General features: G+C 48.0%; 1 protein-coding gene across 1 annotated transcript in view; it reads right to left on the bottom strand.

Moving 5' to 3' along the window:
* LOC138568862 (exocyst complex component 1-like) overlaps positions 1–23,821 on the bottom strand; it is a 1,144,699-nt gene extending 1,120,878 nt beyond the window's left edge. The window contains exon 1 of the mRNA XM_069646643.1: positions 23,705–23,821. The gene's annotated coding sequence lies outside the window, so the exon portion shown is untranslated. The remainder of the gene's footprint in view (positions 1–23,704) is intronic.
* Positions 23,822–24,239: the final 418 nt, after the last annotated feature.

The raw sequence follows: 24,239 nt of genomic DNA, 5'->3' as shown, positions 1-24,239 counted from the left end.
TAGCAAAATATTTGGCAAAATGAGAAAAAACATGTAACAACCGAAATATAGAAACAACATAAAATACTATGGCATGTATATGAAGATCATCTTTAAATCATAACACAAATCATTGAAAAATTACGACGTATAGTCTCTCATCCAGACCGGTTTGGACCTCATCCTACGAGGAACACTGAATTTACTCCCTCCACTCCACAAATATCTTCATTTTCACTTTTTTATTTTATTTGGCTGCCCTGCATTTTCCACTCTTTCATTCACTCCATACGCTTTCGCAATTCTCCCTTTTGACCACACTTCACCACCCTCCAAAATTACCACTGACTTCTTGACCGCAGATATCCTCTTTGTCCCCAAACATTTACTTTCTAGACACTTATTCACCAATCTGGGATTTTTTACGTACACCCTTTCTCCCACATTCCACTCACGTTCCTTCACTTTTTCACAGGCATTGAAATCAGCTACACTTCTTTCTTGGCTAGAATTGATGAGTCTCATTATTTGTTCTCTATCCACAGGAACCACCTTGGCTATCCCTAACCAACCAGGACACAATTTAGTCCCTGGTTCCCTACCCTTCAGGGACACGAAGGGTGATACTCCTGTTACTGAATGTGGGGTGGTTACATAACTCCACGTCAACAAATTCAAAACCTCTCTCCACGGTTGCCCCCCTCTCATTGCTAACTGCAATCCTTCTTTCAACCATCGGTTGACCCTCTCCACAAGACTATTCGCTCTAGAATGATACAACGCAGTTTTGATGTGTCTTATACCATAACTACTGAGAAATGTCTTCATCGCTTCTGAAACAAACTGAACCCTGTTGTCCGAGACAAGCTCCGTTGGTACCCCTTCTTTAAGGAATATCTTCTCTAAGAATGTTATCAATTCTCTAGCTGTGACTTCTTTGACCGCCTCCCATTCAATCCATTTTGAATGAAAATCAATTAGCACAAACAGAAACCTCAGACCTCCTCCTAAGCCCCTTATTGGCCCCATGATATCTACTGCAACTTTGGACCAAGGTTGAATAGGAACAGAATTAGGAACCAATGGAGTCTCACGCACAACTTTAGTCTTGTCGATTGCCTGACAAATCATGCAGTCTTTCACCCACCTCTCAGCCATCTTGTCAATCCGTGGCCACCAATAATTCTGGCAAAGTTTTCTTTTCATAGCTCCTTCCCCCGGGTGTCCCTCATGAGCAAGTCCTAACAGACTTGGCCTGACAGATTCTGGAGGAACAATACACCTCCCCCTCCTTAGCTTATCCTCATAAATATTCAATTCTTCCTTGAGCTCCCACCATACGTCAAATTTTCTTTCCAAAGTTCTCTTTTGGGGCCATCCCTTCACCGTCCACTCTTCGACTAATTTTAGTTCTTGATCAGAATCTTCTCATTGCGACCATATCTCCTGACTGATCGCGTCCAGTACCTCAGCTAATACCGATTCCTCCATTTCTCCTTCACTCACATTAACTTCGGTGTCCCCAAAGGGCAGCCTGGATAGGCAGTCCGCCACTACATTTTTTTTCCCAGGCAGAAAACTCACCTCGAAGTTATATACATGTAGGCCTAGACCCCACCGACTTATCCTAGGAGAACCAAAGGCCCACCTCCCACTCTCAAATAATTGCACTAGTGGCTTGTGGTCAGATCTAACGACAAAACGCCTACCCCACAAAAAATACTTAAAGTGTGTGATGGCCCAGAACATAGCCAACGACTCTCTCTCAATAACAGAGTATTTAGACTCTGCCCCCTTCAATGCCCTTAATGCAAACGCAATGACTCTTTTCTTATTATCGTTGTCATAGTGTACCAAGGTTGCTCCTAGTCCCAACACACTAGCATCTACCACCAGCACCGTTTTATCCGATGAATCAAATCTTCCAATGGAGGGAGCTTTACTAATCGCTTCCTTGATATTTTCAAATGCTGCACCACACTCTGGAGTCCAGTCAAACTTGGCTCCCTTTTTGAGTATCATCCTTATGGGAGTGGAGACCATTGCAAAATCTCTAACAAACTTATGATAGTATTCAGCAAGACCCAAAAAGGACCTCACTTGATCCTTGTTAGACGGTACTGGTGCACTCTTTACCGCCTCCACCAAGCATTTCTTCAGTCTCACCCCACACTCATCAATTTCATGTCCAAGGTATTCCACTCTCTCAACCGCAATCTTGCACTTATCCCTTCTCACAGTCAAACCAGCTTCAGATAGCCTGCTCAATACATTGGTCAAAATCACATCATGTTCAGCCACACTATTTGCATATATAAGTACATCATCCTGAAATACGACAATGTTCTTTATCCCTTCCAAGATAGTGTCCATCACTCTCTGAAACACCGGAGCCGCTGAGGCAAACCCGAACGGCATTCTGCAGTACTTGAAGGTACCAAAGAGCGTTATAAACGCAGTCAGATGTTGGCAGTTTTCTCTCAAAAGAATCTGGTGATATGCTTGAGAAAGGTCGATCACCGAAAACACTCTGGCACCTTTGAGAGTTGATAACGTATCCCCAATTATGGGCAACAGATGTCTGTCAACAAGTATGTTCCTATTAATGTCTCTCATGCCCACACAAAGTCTTATTTGTCCATTTGGTTTTGTGGCCACCACTAAAGGAGATCACCATTCTGAACTCTCACTTTGCTCTATGATTCCTTTCAGCAGCAAAGCCTCAATTACTGATTTCAGTTTCTCTCTCAAATCGTGGGGTATTGGTCTCACTTTATACACTTTTGGTATTGCTCCTGCTTTCAACCATATTTCATGCTCAAACCCTTTGAGCATCCCTAATTCTTCTCAGAACACCATCGGAAACTCATTTTCCCACTTGTCTTTTACTTCCGCAACTGTGACTGGCTCCTCCGCATTAGCTTGTATTCGAATGCCTAGTTTGCGTTGCTCACCCCACCCTAAAAGAGAAGAGCCTTCTTGTGTTACATATACCTCTGATTCACAACTTCTTCCTTTGTACTTGATGGCTGCTTGGAACTTTCCCAACACTTCAATCTTTACATTACCGTAGGCATATGGTTCTATGCTGTGCTGTTTCAGTTCAGTGATTTTGCCTTGCAAACAGTTCTCAAATGTTCTTTTAGATACTAGGGTCCAAGGTGAGCAACTATCTACTTTTAATGTAACAACTCTTCCAGTTATCAGGAATACATCGGTAGGGGCACTTCCTCTATTGGAGACCTCTGCTATCTCTAACACATGCTTGGTCTGTATACCTTGGACTGTGCTCGCACTGTCTTCTTGTTCTGGGACTCTTGCTCCAGGTTCAATGTATTGCACTTGACTCGATTCTCGGCAGACTCTTGCAAAATGTCCCCTTTTTTTGCATTTTAAACAGGAAATGTTTCTCGCTGGACAGAATGCACTCGTGTAAATATGGCGATTGCTGCCACACTTATAGCACTTGGTCTCTTTGTTTATATTCATTCTCCTGATTCCCCTCACGGCCGCCACCTCTCCTTCTTGCTTGTCTCCCTTCATAGTCGACATGTACTTATGTGTCTGCTCCATGCCTCTGGCAGTCTCCACTACTACTTCTAGAGACACATCCTTAATCAGTAGTCTTTCTTGAATCTTCATGTTATTAGTACAACGTACTAACTGGTCCCGTATCAGCGAATCTGTTAATCGACCAAATTCACATGTGTGGGTCAAAGATCTTAATGCTGCTATGAAATTCACTTAAGGTTCACAAGAGTCTTGTATTCTCTGAAAGAATGTATGCCTCTCAAATGTTATGTTTGCCTTTGCCTCAAAATGAATTTCCAGTTTCTTCTCAGCCAGGGTATACTGATCCACTTCTCCTTGCCCTTCTTGTGGAGGTTGTGGCAAACCATCATAGACACTTCGACCCTCCATACCTAGATTGTGTAAGAGTATTGCTTCCTTTCTTGCAGTAGCAAACTTGTCCCCTCCAATTGCCACTAGATATGTATCAAAAAGTTTCTTCCACCTGTCCCACCTTATTGGTGGGACACCTGGTTCTGATAAGAAAGGTTGAGGCGGGTCCATACTAGCTGCAGCCATAGTTAAAGTGTTTAGATTCTTGAATTGATTGCAGTAATTGTATCACGCTTAAACACCTTTTCTATATAACTTGGAATTGTAGGCAATGTGTGTCTTTTTATTCCTGGTCACTGTATGTGTGTGTGAACGTCATACTTTACATCTCTTGCTTGCTTTCCACCTTTGTACTGTTCATTATAGGCACTGAATTGGTCCAGTGGAAATGTTTGTTTACTTTTGAGTCCGTGAGGCGGTTGGGCTTGTTTTCTCGTTTTCTCTACAATAATGGGTGTGCCGAGGGAGGTGTGAGTTGTGTGAGCGCTCTGCTGCACACAGTGCTACCCTTGTGACCAGATGGACCACCCCCTTTCTTATCAGCCCAAACTCCTCCCCGCTCTCCATATGCCCCTACTCACCTGGAAGGGATATTGAACGATGGGAAATGGGGCTGGCGCGTCTCTGCTACGCTCCTTGATGCCTCTGTAAATCTTCACCAGCAAGGGAGCCGGTAGCAGGGCCCGGCGGCGCCTCTCACTGCGCTCCCTCCCTCGATCTAGGGAGGGCAGGAGGTGTTGGAGCACACCGGTGGTCCTTATGACCAGAGCAGGCACGCGTATGCCCTGCTGCGGGGTTGCTTGATGCCGCGGGTTCGCCTTTGACCTCGTCGCCAAATGTGAAGAAAGGGCGAAGCGGCAAGTAAAGATTTGATCTTTGAGTTTATTTCGGCGAGCCCGCTGGAACAACCACTTCCTCTGCAATTCTCTTATAACTGTCGCTGCCGTCACGCGAACCCCTCTGCCTAGAATAATAACAAAAGGACAGAGACTCGCTTGACGGCGCGCGCACAAGCAATTCTAATCACTACAACACGCTTCATGGGTCAGATAACTGAGAAGGTAGGTGGCAGTGCAGGGGTTGGCTCGGCCTGAGGGGTAGAGAGAGATGAAAGGAGAGGAGCAAGTGGTCACTCCAGGAGAGAGGAGTGGTGAGAGGGTCAGAGAAGGGGAGGTCTGAGGAGATCAGAACATCCAGGGTGTGCCCTGCAGAGTGAGCCAGGCCAGAGGGAAGAATGGAGAGAGAAAGAGAATCACAGAGGTTGTGAAAGATTACAGAGGAGGGACAGGAAGCATTGAGGTGGATGTTGAGGTCTCCAAGGAGGGGGAGTTGAGAAGTCGAGGCCAGGAGGGAGGAGGAGAGGTCCGCCCACTCAGAGAGGAAGGAGGTAACCTGTCCAGGTGGTCGGTGATAGTAGCCACAGTGAGAGAGCGGCCAAATTAAAATGCATTTAAATTCGATTTGTCGTGTAGCCCAAGACCTAACTGACAAGTGATGGGTTACAGAAAATGCCCCATCAGTATGAATGTGGAGATTGTCTTTCTGTTCTCAAAGATAAGCAGCAGATAATCCTTTAGCACTGGCAGAAAGAATGTTAATGGATTCATTGCAGGTATATTCAACAAAGTAAGCCAATGGACAGATCACATCTTCAGTTTAAAGAAGAGAAATGTAATGTGAAATTGAAAGAAAACCTGCAGGTCAATAATTGCCATAGGAGTGTATGCAGGATCATACTTTGCTCATTTGCTTAGGATCTGTAGATCGCATAATAATGGGAAAACTATCACTGTAAAGCGTACTAAAAGGCCTACCTGATGATCCAGCTCTCATAAAAATACAACCATGGGAACAGGAGTTACATTCTAAAACGTGTTTCTAGCTCCCCAGAAAATGTCATGAATAAGAGATGTTATAGTAGCTTAGTAAAGTATTTAATTGTATGTAAAATGTTGTAATCCTGACTTTGATCATTTTTGAGGAAATTACGAACCTTGTTCGAACCTTCAACAGCATGCTGACACAGGAATTAATTCAATGAGTCTGGCATGATGAGAAGAAACAAAATATATTGATATATATTGTGATGCTTAAATATAAAGTAAACATATTTGCCATGTTAGAGTTTTTAAGTGCAACATTGAAATATGTAAAAATGTAAATTCATAGGGTTGGACTTATCCCTCCCCGAATTTGGGTTTGGTAAATGAGAGCACCAATCAAAAGAAATGGGGCTAGCCCTTGATTAAGGGGATGGAGAATAGTGTCCCAATCCCAAGTAAGAGCCAATAAACTGTCACATTCTAATTTTAATAATTGGGGGGGGGGGGGTGATTATGGGTTTATAAGATGCCGCACAGTGGGAATAAGGGAGAACTGCCTGATATCATCTGAGTGGGACTACTGCTGACTAAATTGTTGGAGGCGAAAGACCTAAATCTGTCTGGGATCTATACAATGAGACGCAGATAGAGGGATTAATGCTGGGGGCTATCCTTCACTGAATCCCTGCGATACCTCTAACCCAGTCCTGATATTTCTCCTGAGTATCCAGAAGCATTGAGGACTTTTCCCTGTGAGATGAAACCCAAAGAAATGTTATGTAAGTAAATTTGTCCAACCAAACCAAGTCTTATGGGGTCTGTTTGATTTAATATTTTTCCATTATTGAAGGGGTGAGCAGACAAAGGAGACCCTTAGTATTTTTACCATACAATAATTTAATTTACTCCCCTATAGCCAACACAGTGATTTTGTTTAAATTCAAACTCAACAACATTGCTTCCAGTGTGAAGACAAAAATATAGGGCATCATTCTAAGTTGGCCGGCCTGGTAAAAAAGTGCTGGTATTCTTGGATACCGGCACTTTACCGGACTGGCAGACTTTGGGTTTGCCGGTGGGGCACCTGGGTTACCTCCAGCTGGAGGTAAGCCAGGCGCCCTACCGGCAGAAAAAGCCTTCATTACCGGCATCGGCCCTTATGGACTCCATTGGGGGGATTTAAACCGTCACTACGGCACTCAAAATCTGGCAGCAATGCCGCCGGACCGAGTGCCGGAAATGGTATTTACATTTGCTGGTATCCTGGCGGCTCTACCGCCAGGATACCGGCAAACTCAGAATGAGGCCCATAGTGTGTTAAAATAATTGGGGACTCATGTTTTCTCATTGTCAACCCCAAAATAACCTAAAGGAAGGGGCGCATAAAAAACGAAAAATTCTCAACTGTTCACTATTTCTCAGACCCTGTCTTAAGGCAGAGGGGTGCTAAATGCCAACTGAATATCTGGGTTTTGGGCTGGTATAGAAAAACATCTTTCAAATTAAAAAAAGTGAAGTCCCTGAGTGAAAAGCATACTCTATATTGAGAGTGGGAAAGTGACTCCTGATAGATGAGAGATTCACGAAAGAAGGGTATATATATAAAGTGTTTTGTTTTCAAAGTCTGTTCTGCAAATAGAAAAGTATTGCATATCATTAATAAAGAGCGCTGCATGTGTGAAATTGTTTTTATAAATAGAAAAGTGATGCATATCATTTAAACTAAACTTCACATCAAGTAGAGTGCCCAGTTTATGAACTTGTCATGTTTCAAGGTGCTGAATGTTATTAAAAGTGTACATGCTGCAAAGTATTTTGACTGTTCATGTTGTGGGGTTAAATAGTTTGTAATCCATGTTATCCTAAACCAGCTAGCGCCTTCAATTTGGGTGAAAAGTAAAGGTTAGGAAAGAACAGCATTTGGGCCATGGAGTGAGGTGGCGTGTATTGTGATTTGTGCCAATATTAATTGTACATATCAATTAGTAAATATACATTCTTTCTAACCACCGGCATGGTTCTTGGATGATCTATTGCACAGGGGTGAGGGCTGATCATTGTGTTATATGGGCCATATTGAACAATGTTCATAGGTATATTGGTGTGGCGCTTTTGATTGGGGAAGGAAAGAATTCCCTGTATTGGTTGTGCCGCATAAATATCTCCTAAACCAGCACCGGTGAACTGCCTCACTCCCACAACTAACCAATTAAATACACCGCCACTATTTCAAATCAATGACACATTTAGTTTACACACCATTATTCACAGTGAGAGTGGATCATCTGGGTGCAGGAGAGATGGTGTGATCAACGTCAAAAAAAGTAGAAAAAGCGAAAGAATACACAATTCTTTCTGGTAGACAGACGGGTCATTCACATTTGTTCATCTCATTTGGAAAGCTAGCCCTACAAAGAGCCCAAAGTCAGCGCCTTGAATATCAGGTATCAGAATGCACAAATATATATTTAATGTTAAACGACATTGTCCACAGTCCCAGAAGATTAAGCAGGATTGGGCATGAGTGTATTTCCCTCTTCTACCTTTTCTATGAAGCAATTGACAAAACTCGTTAGAATTAGCTACGAAGTGGTCACTCACCACTTCACAGTTACTATTCATTCATAGTTGTCTGACTCTTCAATGCTATGGTTCATTCACATTAAAATGATTCAGCCAAGTCCCCCCTTCCTTCAATGAAGCCAAGCAGTTGGGAAATCTCTCAGTTGTCCCAGAACCACTTCCACTTATGAAGACATGACCAAATACATGGGCCTCATTACGAGCATGGCGGTAAGTGTTAAAATTGGCGGTAACTATGTTACCGCCAATTTTAACACTATGTCAAGTTATGAGGTTGGGCCTGGAGTGGAGGATTTACTTCCAGGAAAATACTGGAGGTTCTGCCACTCACCGCCGAAAAATCAGCGAAATCAGTGGATTTAGCACTAATACTCCCAAAAAAGCCCCACAGAGTCCCATGGACTCATAAACTATGGGGAATTCCACCGCCACTTGTAATCCAGCGGTAATTCCGCCGGTCCAAGTGGCGGCAACAGCAATTCAGTTGAGTGGTATTCCGGCGGATTTACTGCTGGGGTGCCGCCCAACTCATTATGCGGCCCATAGTATGCACAATAAATGGACCATGGCATAGACTACAGAAGCGAAACTACCCGCAATAAATCAAGGAAACATAGATGTCAGCGGGAAGCAGGTGAAGAAGGTAGAGAGGATATTTGGACTCAATTGGCAGCAGTGGAACCAGGCGATTTAAAACCAGCTTGCCCAGCACAGCTTTTGTTAAGATTATGGTATATTCAGTCATAAAACTCCATCCCTAAAAATATTGAAATCAGTACATATTTATGGAAGCCAAAATTCTGGGCCCTCATTACGGGTATGGCGGTGCAGTACAAAAGGGCCAGTAACAGAATTATAGCCACTTTTACCGCTCTGCCATATTCTGGGTTTGGACTTGGAGTGGAGGCCTGACATTCAGTGGGGGTTCTTACGAGGTTGGAGGTAATGGAAAAACGATGCCGGTAAGTGATTACCGGCACCGCATACCGCTACGGGATATTCCATCTCAACAACCCGGTATTAGCGCCGTCGATGATAGCCTTTGGCCCGGCAATAGCGGGATGCCGCTAACAGGAGGACATCACAAGTCAGGCGGACATGCAAATACCGGCATCATGAAGGCGGTAATAAGGGATACCGGGATACCGGCAATACCATCATCACAAACCACTCGCAAACAGCAATGTGCAGTGTTCACAACTGCCACAGGTGCACACAATCAGCACAGGTGGTGGCAATGTAGTCTGGCCCAGCACAAAAGGAGCACACCCACACACCACACCCCTTACCACACCAAAATGATTCCACTTGTAACAGCAATACTGTGGCTGGAGGACATGCTTGCATTGCTACACCAGCAACAACAACAGGCAATACAGAGGAGACACAGGAGGAGGAGGAGGGTGAGACAGGCCCAGCAAGCCCCACCAGTGCAGCCAGTGGTACCACGCCGGCAGCCCCCAATCCCTCGCATCAGAGCCAGTTCATTCAACCTAACCCCTGAGCAGATACACACCCTGTACCATCTGGACCGGGACAACATCACCACCATTGTGGACATGATACACAACGTCATTGTCAGCCTTATTGAAATACGCACCGCCATCCCACCCCTACTCAAGGTAGTGTCTGTGCTCCACTTCCTAGCCACAGGCACCTACCAGAAAACAGTGGGGCACATGCATGGCATATCACCACCCTTATTTTCTCGCATGCTGGACCAAGTGCTGGATGCCCTCCTGAAGCACTCAAGGAACTACATATTCCTACCACGCACTGCCCAGGAGATCTTTGACACGAAAGTTGGCTTCCGTGCACTGGCAGACATGCCAAATTGTATCGGTGCACTTGACTGTACCCATGTGTAATTAGTGGTCCCGCATGCAACAGAGGTGGTGTACCGCAACCGTAAGCTCTATCACTGCATCAATGTACAGCTGGTATGTGACTCCTGCAAGATCATCACACATTGTTGTGCCCGATTTCCCCGATCAGCTCATGACTCAATGGTCCTGCGGAACACCATGCTACCACGCTACATGGAGCGACATGCAGGACGACGTGCCTCGCTGCTTGGTAAATTGCATGACAGGCACATGGCAGTGTAATGGGGGAGAGATGCACACACCACCATGGTGTCATTGTTGTGGTGACAGCACAATGTCCACATCCCAAAACACTGTGCCCCAAAGCATCCCAAACTGAACATGAAAACCAATCCCCATAGCAATGATGGAAGCTGCACACCAATCACAACAAGCCAACCTTTCAACCACCCCACATCCCACAACACGTCCACCACCCATCATCAGACCTCACCCTCCGTAACACAATCCAGCAACATGCTGTGACTATGCACAATGTAAATGTCTGCAGCAAATCACTACACAGGACAAGCATCCATGAGAGTGCACAAATCAAAACCACCAAGGGAATCCACTGCTTATCACAGGGCCACCACCACAGTAGCGCAGCATGTCACCACGGGAGTAATAAGCGCTGAATGCTAAATAATGCAGACACTACTGCCAACGCTGCCAGTAAGAGAATCATACAGAACACTACACATCACATATATAAAACAAGCACAGCGGTATGCGTCCACAGTGCATGAGCAACATCAAGGCATTGTACAGCATGTATCATCTTGAAGACGCAATCCACACCATTAGACCATGGCACAGCACACATTGTGGCAAGGTAAAATTACCAGGTTACTCACCGTAGTGACCACCTTACTCCTAGTCCATAGTCCCCTTTCCTCCATACTTATGGGACATCTCTCCGTCCTGTGGGACTGGACCGGAGCACTTTGTAAAAAGCATCCAATTTTTTTGCAAAAATCTGTCCCTCCTCTCTTTCCTGCGCGGGGCCCGGCACGCGGCCCTAACCCCGCCCACCTTGGCTCCGCCCCGCGCATCACCCATCAGTCCTTTTCTATAGCAGGGTCCAAGACCCATTAGCAATAACAGAGGAACCTTATTAGAGGGGACGGTGGGCAGGCGTATGGAGGAAAGGGGACTATGGACTAGGAGTAAGGTGGTCACTACGGTGAGTAACCTGGTAATACTCCTACGTCCCGTCCCCTTTCCTCCATACTTATGGGAGATTCCCAAGCAGTCCTTACAGGAACTATGGGTGGATGGAAATACCCCTTACTGAAACAGGTTCTTCAGCACAGCCTGGCCAAACTGAGCATCAGCCCTAGAGCTCATATCGAGGCAGTAATGCTTACAGAAAGCAGAAGGGGAGGCCCAGGTAGCCGCTCTAGCGATGGACTCCCAGGGAACATACTTCTGAAAAGCAACCCCAGCTGCCTTGCCTCGCACCTGATGAGCATGGATACCCTTAGGAGGTTTCAGCTTTTGGACGGTGAAAGATTCCGTGATACAGGCAGCAATCCATCTGGAAATGGATGCCTTAGACGCCGGCCTGCCCTGGGGTTTACCGAAGGTCACAAACAGTTGGAAAGAGCTCCGAAGCTCGGTCGTCCTGTCCAGGTAGAACTTAAGAGCTCTTCGAACATCCAGGCAGTGTAGAACCCTTTCCGCCTCCGAGGCAGGGTTCGGAAAAAAGACCGGAAGGGAAATCGACTGATTCAGATGGAATTCGGTCACTACCTTTGGTAGGAAAGCTGGGTTCGTCCGAAGGACTACCTTGTCCTTGTGAAAGACCAAGAAAGGATGCTCCACCGACAATGCCTGGAGCTCACTCACTCTCCTCGCTGACGTAACGGCGACCAGAAAGGACACTTTCCAGGACACGTACTTGAGGTCAACCGTAGTCATTGGCTCGAAAGGTTTATGGCACAGCGCCGTCAGGACTACGTTTAAGTCCCAGGGCGGGTGCAGACTACGAACCGGAGGGTAGATGTGTATCAAACCAGCAAAGTGTCTCTTCACCACCGGCAACGAAATATTGTGCGGAAGAGGCATCCGGGCGTTCCAATCATAAACTGGCCGGTAAGGATGCGCACAAGGGACCTTAGGTTCACCCGAAGGACCGAACCCTACACCAGGGGCCGATGGCGTAGTTGTAGGGGTAGTACCTAAAATGGCTGCCGTGGTCATGGCGGGAATGGGCGCCATTTCGTCCTCATCTGAGGGGAACTGCAGCACGTGAGGAGGTGAGGCAGGGGTCCCCGTCGATGGATCAGGGATCTTAATTTTAGCCTTAACGTAAGGAACCTCGGAAGAGCCGGTACTATGAGGCCTGGAATGTTTCTGCGACATACCAACCGCCAACTGAGCCTTCGAAGGAAGAGCCTCGGCACTGCCGGTAAAAGAAGAAACTTTCTTCTTTGCCCCCTCAACAGATCTGGTGTCACCACAAGAGCGGGAACAGTGCGCTTTCACCGACAGGGCCTTGCCCGGCCCCTCAGAACTGTTGGTAGCCTTAGCGTCTGTACGAGGGACCTCGGACCTAGGCCCGGTAGAAGCCTTATCGGCACGGCCCTCGAACATGGTTCGGTAACCTCAAGCCCAGCCAATACCTCGGGGCTTACCCAGGTTTTGTTTTTGAGGGAAGCCGAAAGAACGGCCTCAGAGCAAGCTCTGGTACCCCACAACTCAGTAGAACTGGGTCTACACACAGCCCCCACAGGAAGGGCCTCGGAGTGTACTCCGGTGACCACAAGCCCCTTAAGGAGACCCTCAGAGAAAACTCTGGTAGAATTATAAGGCCCGACAGGCACCTCAGGGCGAACCCCGGTAAAAGAGCGATGAACGACCCTCCCGGCTCGAGAGGAACCCCGGAAGGTATCTCCCGGCCGTGGGGAGTCCGTCCGAACACCTCCTCCCACCGCTCCAACCGACGTTGAAGAGCCCGGACCGAGGGGGAGTCACAGTAAAAACAGGAGTCCCAACGGCATTCCGGATCCAAACACTCTAAATAAAGAGGATGGGGATCCGCCCTCGCAAAGCGACGGTGACACGATGAACAGTCTGGAAAATCTAGTTTAAAAGACATAGGCAGAATAGTAAACGAACGCTAGCAAGAGCCAGAGAGGGAAAAACGGAAGAAAATCTTCAGAGGATGCAAGTGCGTCCGGCCCCGATTGTGCAGAGAAAAGGACTGATGGGCGATGCGTGGGGCGGAGCCAAGGTCGGTGGGGTTACGGCCGCGTGCCGGGCCCCGCGCAGGAAAGAGAGGAGGGACACATTTTTGAAAAAAATGTGGATGCTTTTTACAAAGTGCTCCGGTCCCGTCCCACAGGACGGAGAGATGTCCCATAAGTATGGGGGAAAGGGTACGGGACGTAGGAGTATGTGTGCATACAACCAGGGACATGTGCATGTGAACCACAAATATCTGCAGGCAGCTGTCCATCATGAATTGAACACATACCTAATTTTGCACCCATGCAGGGGATAGTGGCTCTCCCTTGAATAAGTGGCTCCTCACCCCTGTCCGGAACCCCCAGTGCAGGCACGAAGAGGACTACAATCGGTCCCATACCCTTACCTGTGTGGTCATCGAGCAGACCTTTGGCCTGTCAAAGGCACGTTTCCGCTGCCTTAGCCGGTCGGGTGGGGCACTCCTCTACAGGCATGAGAAATACAGTTACAGGTAAGTAACTAAGACTTCTCCAGCATTGGATCTTTCATAGATTCAGATGCTTGAATAGAATACCAAGCAGTTAAAAAATCCCCCCATCATATACATATATGCATAAATACAGAAAAAACATATTTCTGATCAAACCTTTGCCATGCAGCAACACAACGTTTACATACTCCGGGAAAGGTGGGAAAAGGAGGCTGGTCCTACCTTATGCAAAGAGATGGCGGAGCACTGCCTGTCCAACTGCAGTTTCTTTGTTGGTATCTTCAGCCAGGCAGTATTGTTTTGCGAACGTGTGCAGAGTGCTCCACGTGGCGGCTCTGCATATGTCCTTCAAGGCCACCCCTGCATGGATTGCTGTTAACACCGCTCTCCCTCTGGTGGAGTGAGCTGAGGGTGGTTTGGGAAGGGAGTCGCCTTTCGTCTGATGGCAGTGGGTGATGCAAGAGGAGACCCAGCGCGCCAGACCTTGTTTGGAAATATGCTGGCCCTTTGTATGGCCCGAGAAGGCGATGAACAGCCTATTTGAAGAACGGAACTCTCTAGTCCTTTGCAAGTAATCTTTAAAACTCTTGCTATGTTCAGAGAATGCAATGTTCGTTCTGAAGAATGATTCTGGAAGAAAGTTGGTAAGACAATGCGTTCTGTGAGCGTCATTTCCGATACTACCTTCGGGAGGAACTTAGGGTGTGGTCTTAAAATGACGAGGTCCTTATGGAACAATGTGAAGGGAAGTTCAGAAGATAAACCTTGTAACTCACTGATCCTCCTGGCCGAAGTAATGGCTATTAAGAAAACCGTTTTCCATGACAAGAACTTTATGTCGCACCTGTGGTTGGGCTCGTAAGGAGACTCCATGAGGGCAGTTAGCACAGTGTTCAAGCTCGTCCAGGCTGGAACCGGCGTGGGCATAGGCGGGTATGTTCGCAGAAGTCTGTTAAGGAAGACCTTAACGGCCGAGGGAGAGTAAGGACTGCGTCTCCGGGGCCGTCGTGTATGCCGCAATGGCTGACAGGTGGACCTTGGTTGAAGACAGCGAAAGACCTGCTTTGGCTAAGTGTAATAAGTAGGGAAGTACTTGATCAACCGAAGCTGTGAGAGGATCAATAGCATATGTCTCACACCACCTGGAAAAACGAGTCCATTTCCTAGTGTAAGTGATACGTGTAGAAGGCGCCCTTGAGGTCCTGATTATATCCAAGCATTCAGCAGGCAGATTGAGATTCATCAGTTTGCGCTGCTCAGGAACCGGGCCTTGAGAGACAGGCTCGCTGGATCGCGGTGGAGGACTTTGCGGTTCTGCTGCGTCAATAGATACTGATGCGCCTTGAGACGAATCGGGGGCCATCGGGACAGTTGCAATAGGGTCGAGTGCCAGACCTGCCATGCCCAGTCCGGTGCAATTAGGATCATAGAACATTTCTGCTCTCTCAGTCTGCGGAGTATCCTGGAGATGAGGGGAAAGGGGGGAAAGGCATATAGGAATTTCCCTGTCCAATCCACTGAGAACGCACCACCTACTGACTGACTCTCTGGGTACCCGGAGGCAAACCTTTTGCATTTCTTGTTGAGTTTGTTGGCACAAAGATCGAGATGTGGATAGCCCCATAAGGCGAAAATCCGTTGGGCTTTCTTCTCGTCTAGCTCCCATTCGTGAGAAGACGTGTATTCCCTGCTCAGCTTGTCTGCTAGGACATTGTCCACTCCCGGAAGATGGTCCGCCTTTATTTGGACTCTGTGGTGTAGGGCCCATGCCCATAGTAGTTGAGCTTCTTGAGACAAGATCTCTGATCTCGTGCCTCCTTGCTTGTTTGTGTAGTGCATGGAGGTCATGTTGTCTGTCTGTACAGTGAGTACCTGCCCCGCTACTACCGGAAGGAAAGCTATCAGTGCCCACCGAATGGCCCCGAGTTCCAGCACATTGATGTGGAGTTGTGACTCTTGGGGTGACGAGGAGCCCTTGGTTTGTAGGTCCGCAAGATGAGCACCCCAACCCAAAAGAGACGCGTCTGTCCTCAAGAGAAGGGTTGATGTTAGTGCCTGAAACGGGATTCCTTGTAAAAGGTTCTGCTGAGTGTTCCACCATCGAAGAACCCTGTGCAGAGACGTAGGAATCTGGACGATGTCCTCCCACGAACCGAGAGCTTGTTTCCATTGGTGGTCCAGTGCTTCCTGAACAGGTCTCATGCGAAGCCTGCAATTTGGTATGAGGAATATACATGAGGACATCATACCCAGGAGGGACTTGTAAGAGCGCAACAATGTTGTTTCTCTCTTTAAGAAGCAAGGCGTCAAGTGGAGAATTGCTAATGTTCTTTCTGCCGACAGTCTCACTCTGGGAATGTTTGTGTTGAGATCGGCTCCCAGGAAAGAAACTGTCTTGCTGGGAACTGGACAGGACTTCGCTTCGTTTATGGTGAAACCTAACTCTCTTAGGAGATTTGTTGTCCTTGAAACTGCCAAACGCGCTCTTGAGGGGGAACTCGCTCTTATCAACCAGTCGTCCACATATGGAAAGACTTCTGTTCCTGTCCTCCTGAGTTTTGCAGCCACTGGTGCTAGGTATTTTGTAAACACCCTCAGTGCTGACCTCAGACCGAACGGGAGCACTCTAAACTGAAAATGAAGATGGCCCACAGTGAACCTGAGGAATTTTCTGTGTGCTAGATAGATCGGTACATGGAAGTATGCGTCCTCCAAGTCTAGAGTGGCCGGGAAATTGTGTATGTTTAGCCAAGGGAGCACTCCTTGCAGAGTTGTCATCTTGAATTTGATGTGCTTGATATATTTGTTTAGCGCTCCAGATCCAAGATGGGTCCCCATTGACCATTCTTATTTCTGATGAGGAAGAAACGGGAGTAGAAACCTTTCCCCTTTAGAGAGTAAGGTACTGGCTCTATCGCTGCTCTGTGCAGCAGTTTCTGTATTTCGGACATGACTTGCTTCAACATATGTACGCTGCGCCGAGCCGGGGGTAAGGAATTCCAAGGTGTGTCCCTCTCGCACCACCTGTAACACCCATTTGTCTGATGTTATTGACTGCCAGCATTGGTAGAACTGGTTCACCCTTCCAAATTACTCATGTTCACAAATTACTCATGTTCTTTTTGAAGAATTATTCTTTATTATACACCCTTCCCCCACCGAGGTGTGACGTATAGGGGGAGGAGCTATACTGTCAGTTTTGCTTGCTAGGCGACTTCCCTTGAGCAGCGCCCCCCCCTTCCTCTCTGGGTGTACTTATTGGAAGATTGGTATTTTGAGTCCTGGTATGAACTACCTTGCGACTTCTGGCCGTAGGAAGGGTGGTTGAAACCTCTGTACTTCGAGGATGAACCTCGAAAAGGACCAAACGACCGGTGATACTTGTCTTTCTCGTTCAAGGAGCTGATGGCACGTGCCGTGTCCGTGTCCATTTTGTTTCCTTTTTTCCAAGGAGTTCTTGACCATCAAAGGGCATATCCAAAATCTGCGCTTGGACCTCGGGTCTGAAAATGGTAGTCTTCATCCAGGCCTGTCTTCTCAACACTGTACCGTGGGACATCTGCCAGAAACCTGACTCTGCCACATCGACTGGAGCATCAATCATGTGATCCGAAGCTGCTTCCCCATCAGCGATAATCGACCTGGCTTCCTCCTGGAGTTCTACAGGTAGCTGTTTGGCCGGCTTGGACATACAGAGGCAAAGCTCGAGGTCGAATCTCACCGTCATGGCCAGTGCGTTGCCCGCCCTGATGGTAAGCGATGCTGATGCAGACACTTTCCTGCCCATAGCCTTTAGTTTGCCACCGTCCTTTTCCGGTGGGGCTGATCGAGGTCATGCTGGATTGGCCAACTTTTTCCTAGCTGCTACTGTGATAACCGAATACGGTTTTGTATGACGTTGAAGAGAAAGAGGAGCAGACTCCGGAGCCTTGTACGTTTTCTCTAGCCTGGAAACTAGAGCCAGAGTGAATAAGGCTGTGGCCAATATCTTGGAACAAATGGTGTCGAGGAGAGGAATGGTAGTAACAGTTCTCCTACGCTTGTCCCTGTGCTCATAGAGCACTGACTTCTTCTCCTCCGATGTGACCTGTAATTGGAACAATTCTGCGACTTTGCCGATTATAGTATGAAAAGAGACTAGATCATCTGGTGGTGAAGAACCACCCGTAGAATATTTCTTTCTGGGTTTTTCGACAATGTAATTGTCCCATTCACTAGTGTCCGGTTCTTGCGTGATCTCGCCTTCTTCCCGTTCAGAAAACTCTCTGAAAGGATCTTCTTTCCAGTCTGAGACCGAGACAGAGGATGGCACAACCGTTGGATCTCTAGCTGGAGACCTTGTCCTGTGCGACGATGCCGGAGAAGGGACCCTTGTCGGTGAAGCACTGAGTGTCCTGCTCCTAGACCTGCACGGTGGCTCGTGTGAACGGATCCTTTTCTATGGCCTACTCCTGGAAGGCGAATATCTTGGCGTGCTTTGTCGAGGTGAAAACTCCCTCTGCGGAAGGTTAGACTCTCTCAGTACAGTTGTCTTGCTTTTTTCATTTTGTCGTCTGTTGAACTCTTCAATGATCCTTTGCATTGATAACATTAGCACAGGATCATAAGGATCAGCAGGCATCTCTGGAGTAGGTCGCCAAGGAGGACTGTGTTCCTTAGGTGGAAGACAGTGTTGTTCTTCAACAAAACTCAGTGGCCCTCATTACGACCCTGGCGGAAAGGGGTTTACGCCGGCGTAATGCATGGTGTACCTATCCGCCCGACTACGAGTTCCCGTAGCGCCATGGTGATTTTTACGCCTGCTTTTTGCAGGCGGAAAAATCCATGGCGCTACGGGACTCGTTGTTAATTATGCCACCGTAATTTACGGTGGCGTAATTAACGCCTTCCCCACTCCCATTATACCCTATGGGCAAAAATGGGAATGGGGAAGGGTAAATGGGGATTGGGGACTTACCGCCCCGCCAAGGTCGGAATGGGGCGGTAAGTCCGCCAACCCCCATGGCGGAGTTGGCAGCTTAGCGCCATGGACCATGGTGCAAATTGCACCATGGATCTCCGCCAGGGTCGTAATGAGGGCCAGTGTCTGAAAATTCCTCTTGCAGCATGACGTCAGGCAGCTCTGGCATTTCTCCTAATGGAGATAATTGCGTTCCCTGTGGTTCAAGAGCGTTCTCAAACTGAGGCGGCGCTTCTAAATATTCAGGGAGACTGTCTTCATTGGTTGGCGTAACTGTGGCGTCAGCGAGGGGTGTTTTGGGCCCTACTTCCTCCGCCGGTAACGGAACTTGCGGTGCCGTGGTCGAAGTTTTCGTCGACGACGGCCTCATCGACTGCAGATCCGTGGACGAGGATTTCGTGGACGGTAGCTTGCCCTTATCTGTCGACGAATGCAAGGAAGAAGATTTCGTGGACGGTAACTTCTCCATCGACGAGTGCTTCGTGGACGAATGCCTCGTGGATGAGTGCTTCGTGGACGAGTGATGAGCCTCCTTCGTCGACGATTGTTTCATGGACGATAAACTCGCTGACGAAGACTTAGTCGTGGACGATGCGGTTTGCGTGGTGGTCGTCGATGCGGATGCCATTGACGGCTTGGTGGACGATAGGCCTCTACCTTTACTGCCTCTCGTAGACGGCCTCTCTGTGGACTACTTGCCCCCTCCCCCCGGTTTTTTGAAAACTCATCCTTACCTTTGGAGGTAGATTTTGCCGTAGAATGCTTCACCTTATGGCTTGTAGAGTCCAGGGGAGGGAGGAAAGGTATGATCTCCAGCTTCCCCTTGCTCTTGGGAGTGTGAGAAGAGCTCCTTTCCACTGAAGAAGCCCTTGTTTTAGAAGTTTGCTTCTCAGCCAACTTACTGGAGTGAACAGGGGCTGTCTTCGCAGATTCCTCATCAGAAAAATGTTCCATAGATTCCAAATGAAGGAGAAGTCTTCTATGCCTGTCTTGTAGGGTTTTAGTTGAAAAAGACTTGCAAATGTGACATTTTTGGATGTCATGAGGATAAAGACAGTATATACAATGATCATGGGGATCTTTCATGTAAACCACCTTTCTCTTGCACCTCGTGCAATCCCTAAAGAGGGAAGGCTTCTTGGTAGTCTGATGGTCAGCCATCTGAAGAGAAAGTTCACTCGACGAATTCTGGGTCAAAACAAAGTTTTTAACACCCTAAAAGCAGCGGTGATAGCCCCTAACCAGGGGAATGTGGTAGAGTATATAAAAATATACACTACTGAGAAATTTGAAATAAATTCGGGAAAAGCTCAGAGAGCTTGAGGATTCCCTGAGTCATTTAGACTGCGGTGAAAAATCTGAAGATGGCTGCCGGGGGCAGAGCTTAAGCCCTGCCACCTCATTGGTTGGGGCCATGAAGGACCAAAGTGAGGTGGAGGGACTACACAATAGAATGGCTCATAGGCCATACTGGGCTATGTACATGCATTGCTATGTAGCAATGTATGTATATTAAAACAAATGTTAATAATTATTTTTATCACCGAGGATTCCCAGTCTGACGACGGGGAATATTCAAGCATCTGAATCGATGAAAGATCCAATGCTTGGGAAGGTGGCCAAGACCATCATGGTATGTGTCATGCTGCACAACAGCAACCACCAGGTGATGATGAAGAAGATGAAGATGTGGGTGCACATCATCGCAATGGCGATGCACAGGAGGGACGTGCTGTGCGCCAGTCTGTGATTGGACAATATTTCTAAGACATATGGGTGCAGAGGGTGCCATGAAAGTGGGACTGAGGGCACTGGGTGTGGGAGTACATGGACACTATGCACTGTAAACCAATAAATTACACATATTCAATAAGGAATGTCCAGTCAAGTATTTTTTCTGGTACACAACGGGTGTATTAAACAGTAAAAAGTGCTCATACCCTCCACCTCAAACACACCCCCTCCCCCACCCTCTCCCACCACAACTCCCCCACACACCCTCTCCCTCTTCCCCTCCCCCCACAACTCCCCCACACACCCTCTCCCCCTGCCCCTCTCCCCACAACTCCCCCACACATGGTGTCCAATCAATTGCCATATTCAGGCTGCCCCATCTACTTTTGACCACTTCCCGCATCTGGTGGTGGCATGTCTGAGCGCCGCAAGGTGCGCGTAGACCGGCGAAGGTGGCTGTTGTGAGTGGAGCTGGAAGCGGAGGCCGTGCCTGCTTGCTCCAGTCTTGGGGCAGGACGCTCTGCCTCCAAGGCATCCGCTATACAGCAAAGTACCTGCCTTACAGCAGACAACTCCTCGCAGATACAAGTAGTGCTGGCCTCAATGGCCTGTCTCAAGGACGCAGTGTTGTCCTGGCCCTCCTGCCTTGCCTGGGCACCGTCCGAGACAAATTGTCTGGCAAGACCTGTCAGCTCCTCCTGGTGCTGCTCTGTCTGTGCCATTTGCTGCACCCCAACTCGGACACCAGTGGAGGTGGATGCTGCATGTGGCACATGTCCCAAATCATGGGGCGCAAGCTTCCTTGCCCTGGCTCCCCTCCAGACTGGTCCTGTTTGCTGTCATTGGTGGTACTGAATGTGTGATCTGGGGTGATGGCGGTGGACTGGGTGTGGCAGGTAAGTCTGATAACTCGTCCTCCACAGGGACCCACACCTGGCCTTGGCTCTGTATGTCCTCGTCGCTATGGGGTGCCGTGGCTGCTGCCTCCCCGACACGAGCTGTTGGCAGCTGAAAGCGCACCATTGGCCACTGGCTCCTGTGCAGTACACACAGCTGTAGTGAGGACTGTTGCTGTGGCAGTGGCCCTTAGCCGCCCCAGTGATGTAGCATCCTGTGGTGCCTTCCCCTTATGTGACAGTTGTGGCTTGCCTGGGCCTTTTGATGTCGAAGGCCTGTTGCCTTCTTCCCTGACCCTGGCCTTCTTCCGGGGAGTTGTTGCCTGCGCTGCTGAGTCGCGGGCCTTGCTGTCAGGATCAGAGCCTGTGGGGGACCGAGAGAGGGACGGCATCAGTGATGGTTCATTGGTATTATTGCTGTTGTACACATTAACGGGCATTAGGTATTGGAGTTTTGACATTCAGGTTGATTGCTATATGGGGGGTGCATGCAGGCATATGTCAGGGTCACACATGTTTGAGGTGGTGTATGCTGTGTGACAATCACTTCCGTTGTGGACTGCGTGCAGTGTGACTTATGCCGTTTCCATGTTTGTGGGGTGTGTCTCAGGTATGGCATTGGCATGCTGCATGCATGTGGATGTGTCAGTGCTGAGGACGGCATCTAGGCAGGGATGTGTCCATGCGTCTGTAATGGGCCATGCATTGCCTCATGGCACAGTCACATTGGTGGACTATCATCATACTTAGGACACTCACATCCATCTGTGGATGATGTGGCGCCATGTTTCATCTCGCCCACACCTTCGATGGGCTCAATGCCGATAGTGCTGGCGCACGTTTCCTCCCATCGGCTGAGTTTAATAGGCGAGCTAGAGCCACGGCAGTAGCCAGGCCTTGGCTCCGGTTTGCCGACATGATGTTACGCACTCTGAGGGGGTGTTCCCAACTGCACTCACTTTATGGGATACTTCTTCACAGATCTCTTTTTTCTTGAGCTGGGCTGCTCTCTTGAGGTCATTCGCAAGGACCACCTCAGAATTTTCAGCCAGTGTGTCTGCTAGCATTGTTAGCTCGTCTTCCGAAAACCGCTCTTTACGCTGCTGGGATGCCCCTTTCTTTACTGCCTTTGGCATGACGCTGGTGGAGTGGATGTTTTTCTTCTGTCGGAATGAGTCTCCAGGTGCTATGTAGTAAGGATGGCAATGGATTGTGTTTTTTAAAGATGGCCACCGTGCGCTTTCCCGTTCCGACGTGATGACGTTACTTCTGGTTCTGCTTGTTAGTGGTGACCGCTAATAGTGGCCACTATTAGCAGTGCCCGCTAATGCTGTATCCATTGATGCCAGGCCCGTTATTTAAGGTGGAAAGGTAGCTGTAGTGCTGTCTGCTCTTCCCATGATGCCGCTAAGGGGCATTTTTGGGACTTAAGCAGCATGCCGGTACTGTCGATACTGCTACGCTCGTGCACGAGAATTCGTAATAGGCCACTGTTAGCGGCCTCTTTCCTACACGGACACAGTATTTGCTCCATGCCGGTAAAAACTGTTTTTTTACCTCCATCCTCGTAATGACACCCACTATCATGCTTTCTGCCAAAAAATCGATAAAATTTGCAAAATCACCACTTGCGGTAATTCTGACGAAATCCCCATGGTCAATGGACTCCAAAAAATGGGACCTAGCTCTGCATACCACCATTTGTAATCCAGCAGTAAATCCGCCGGACCAAGTAATTCCGTTTGGCAGTATTACACAAACTCTTCATGATGACTGCTTAAAATGTTGTGAGCAAATGACATCAGTGTCCAAAGAAACGAGAAGTCAATAGTTAGGCAAGAAGGCAGAAATATCAAGCTTTCCGTTTGACAAGTCAGGGAACGTCAATGAAGACAAATAATACTTTGATTTCTAAAAGCTTCAATATGCTGCAGGGAGTGGCGGAAGGGGCTCTGCAATCACCTTTACATTTACGGAAAAGAAAAACGCTACCAGCATGTTTCAGTAAACGTCTGACACTGCATCCCTGGAAGTCCTGTTTTAAATACAGTACAGTACACAGAATACATTAAATGTCTATCACCTATTTATGTTAACCTTTTGATGTGGACGTAAACGATCCAAAAAAGGGCTTGCGTAACAAAGAACTCCTGGAGGGATTAATCGACTCCCCTGTCCATCAGTTGTTTATGTACGAGCACATAAAAAAAGCTGAACGCCTCAATATCATGTTATTGTGAGTTTTTTCAAACTTGCTTTTTACATTTAGTACTGCATACCTCTGAAGAGTCGAGCAGGCAAGTACGACGGTCGGTGGCAGTAGTGTCAGCAGCAAGGCATGGGTAACACCTGAAGCCGAGAGGAACAGGTGGAGGGTGACAATTCACCAAGATTCCGCACTTAGTTCAGGAACTAGCACTTCTAAGACAGGAAGTCTGCAAATGTGAGCAGGAAGTGTCCGACCTTAACCTGCTCGCTATTGCTGTGTGCAGGCAGATGCGCTAGAGGTGGTGGGGAGCCTAGCAACGAGGCGCGGGTGGGATGGTAATCTCTTCCTGTCAATCATCACCGAGAGGCGACACTGCCTCAGTCTTCACAAGCGAAGATGTCCGTATAAGGGATACGCCGCTGACGTGGGCACACGTTAATGACAAGTAAGGATCACACACAACCAGAACTCACACAAAGACACAGCATCCCCACGCTTGCTGTGCACACAAATACATCGGGTTGTCCTATAAGCCAGTCGGCTTTTTTTCTGAGTGGCAAGCATGCAAAAAAGTCCTGGATAACTAGGCCATTTTGTAAACAGGC

This window comes from Ambystoma mexicanum, chromosome 2q (genome assembly GCF_040938575.1).
Source record: "Ambystoma mexicanum isolate Mex_15411 chromosome 2q, UKY_AmexF1_1, whole genome shotgun sequence".
Classification (NCBI taxonomy): Eukaryota; Metazoa; Chordata; class Amphibia; order Caudata; family Ambystomatidae; genus Ambystoma; species Ambystoma mexicanum.
This window is presented reverse-complemented; position numbering and strand designations above follow the sequence as displayed.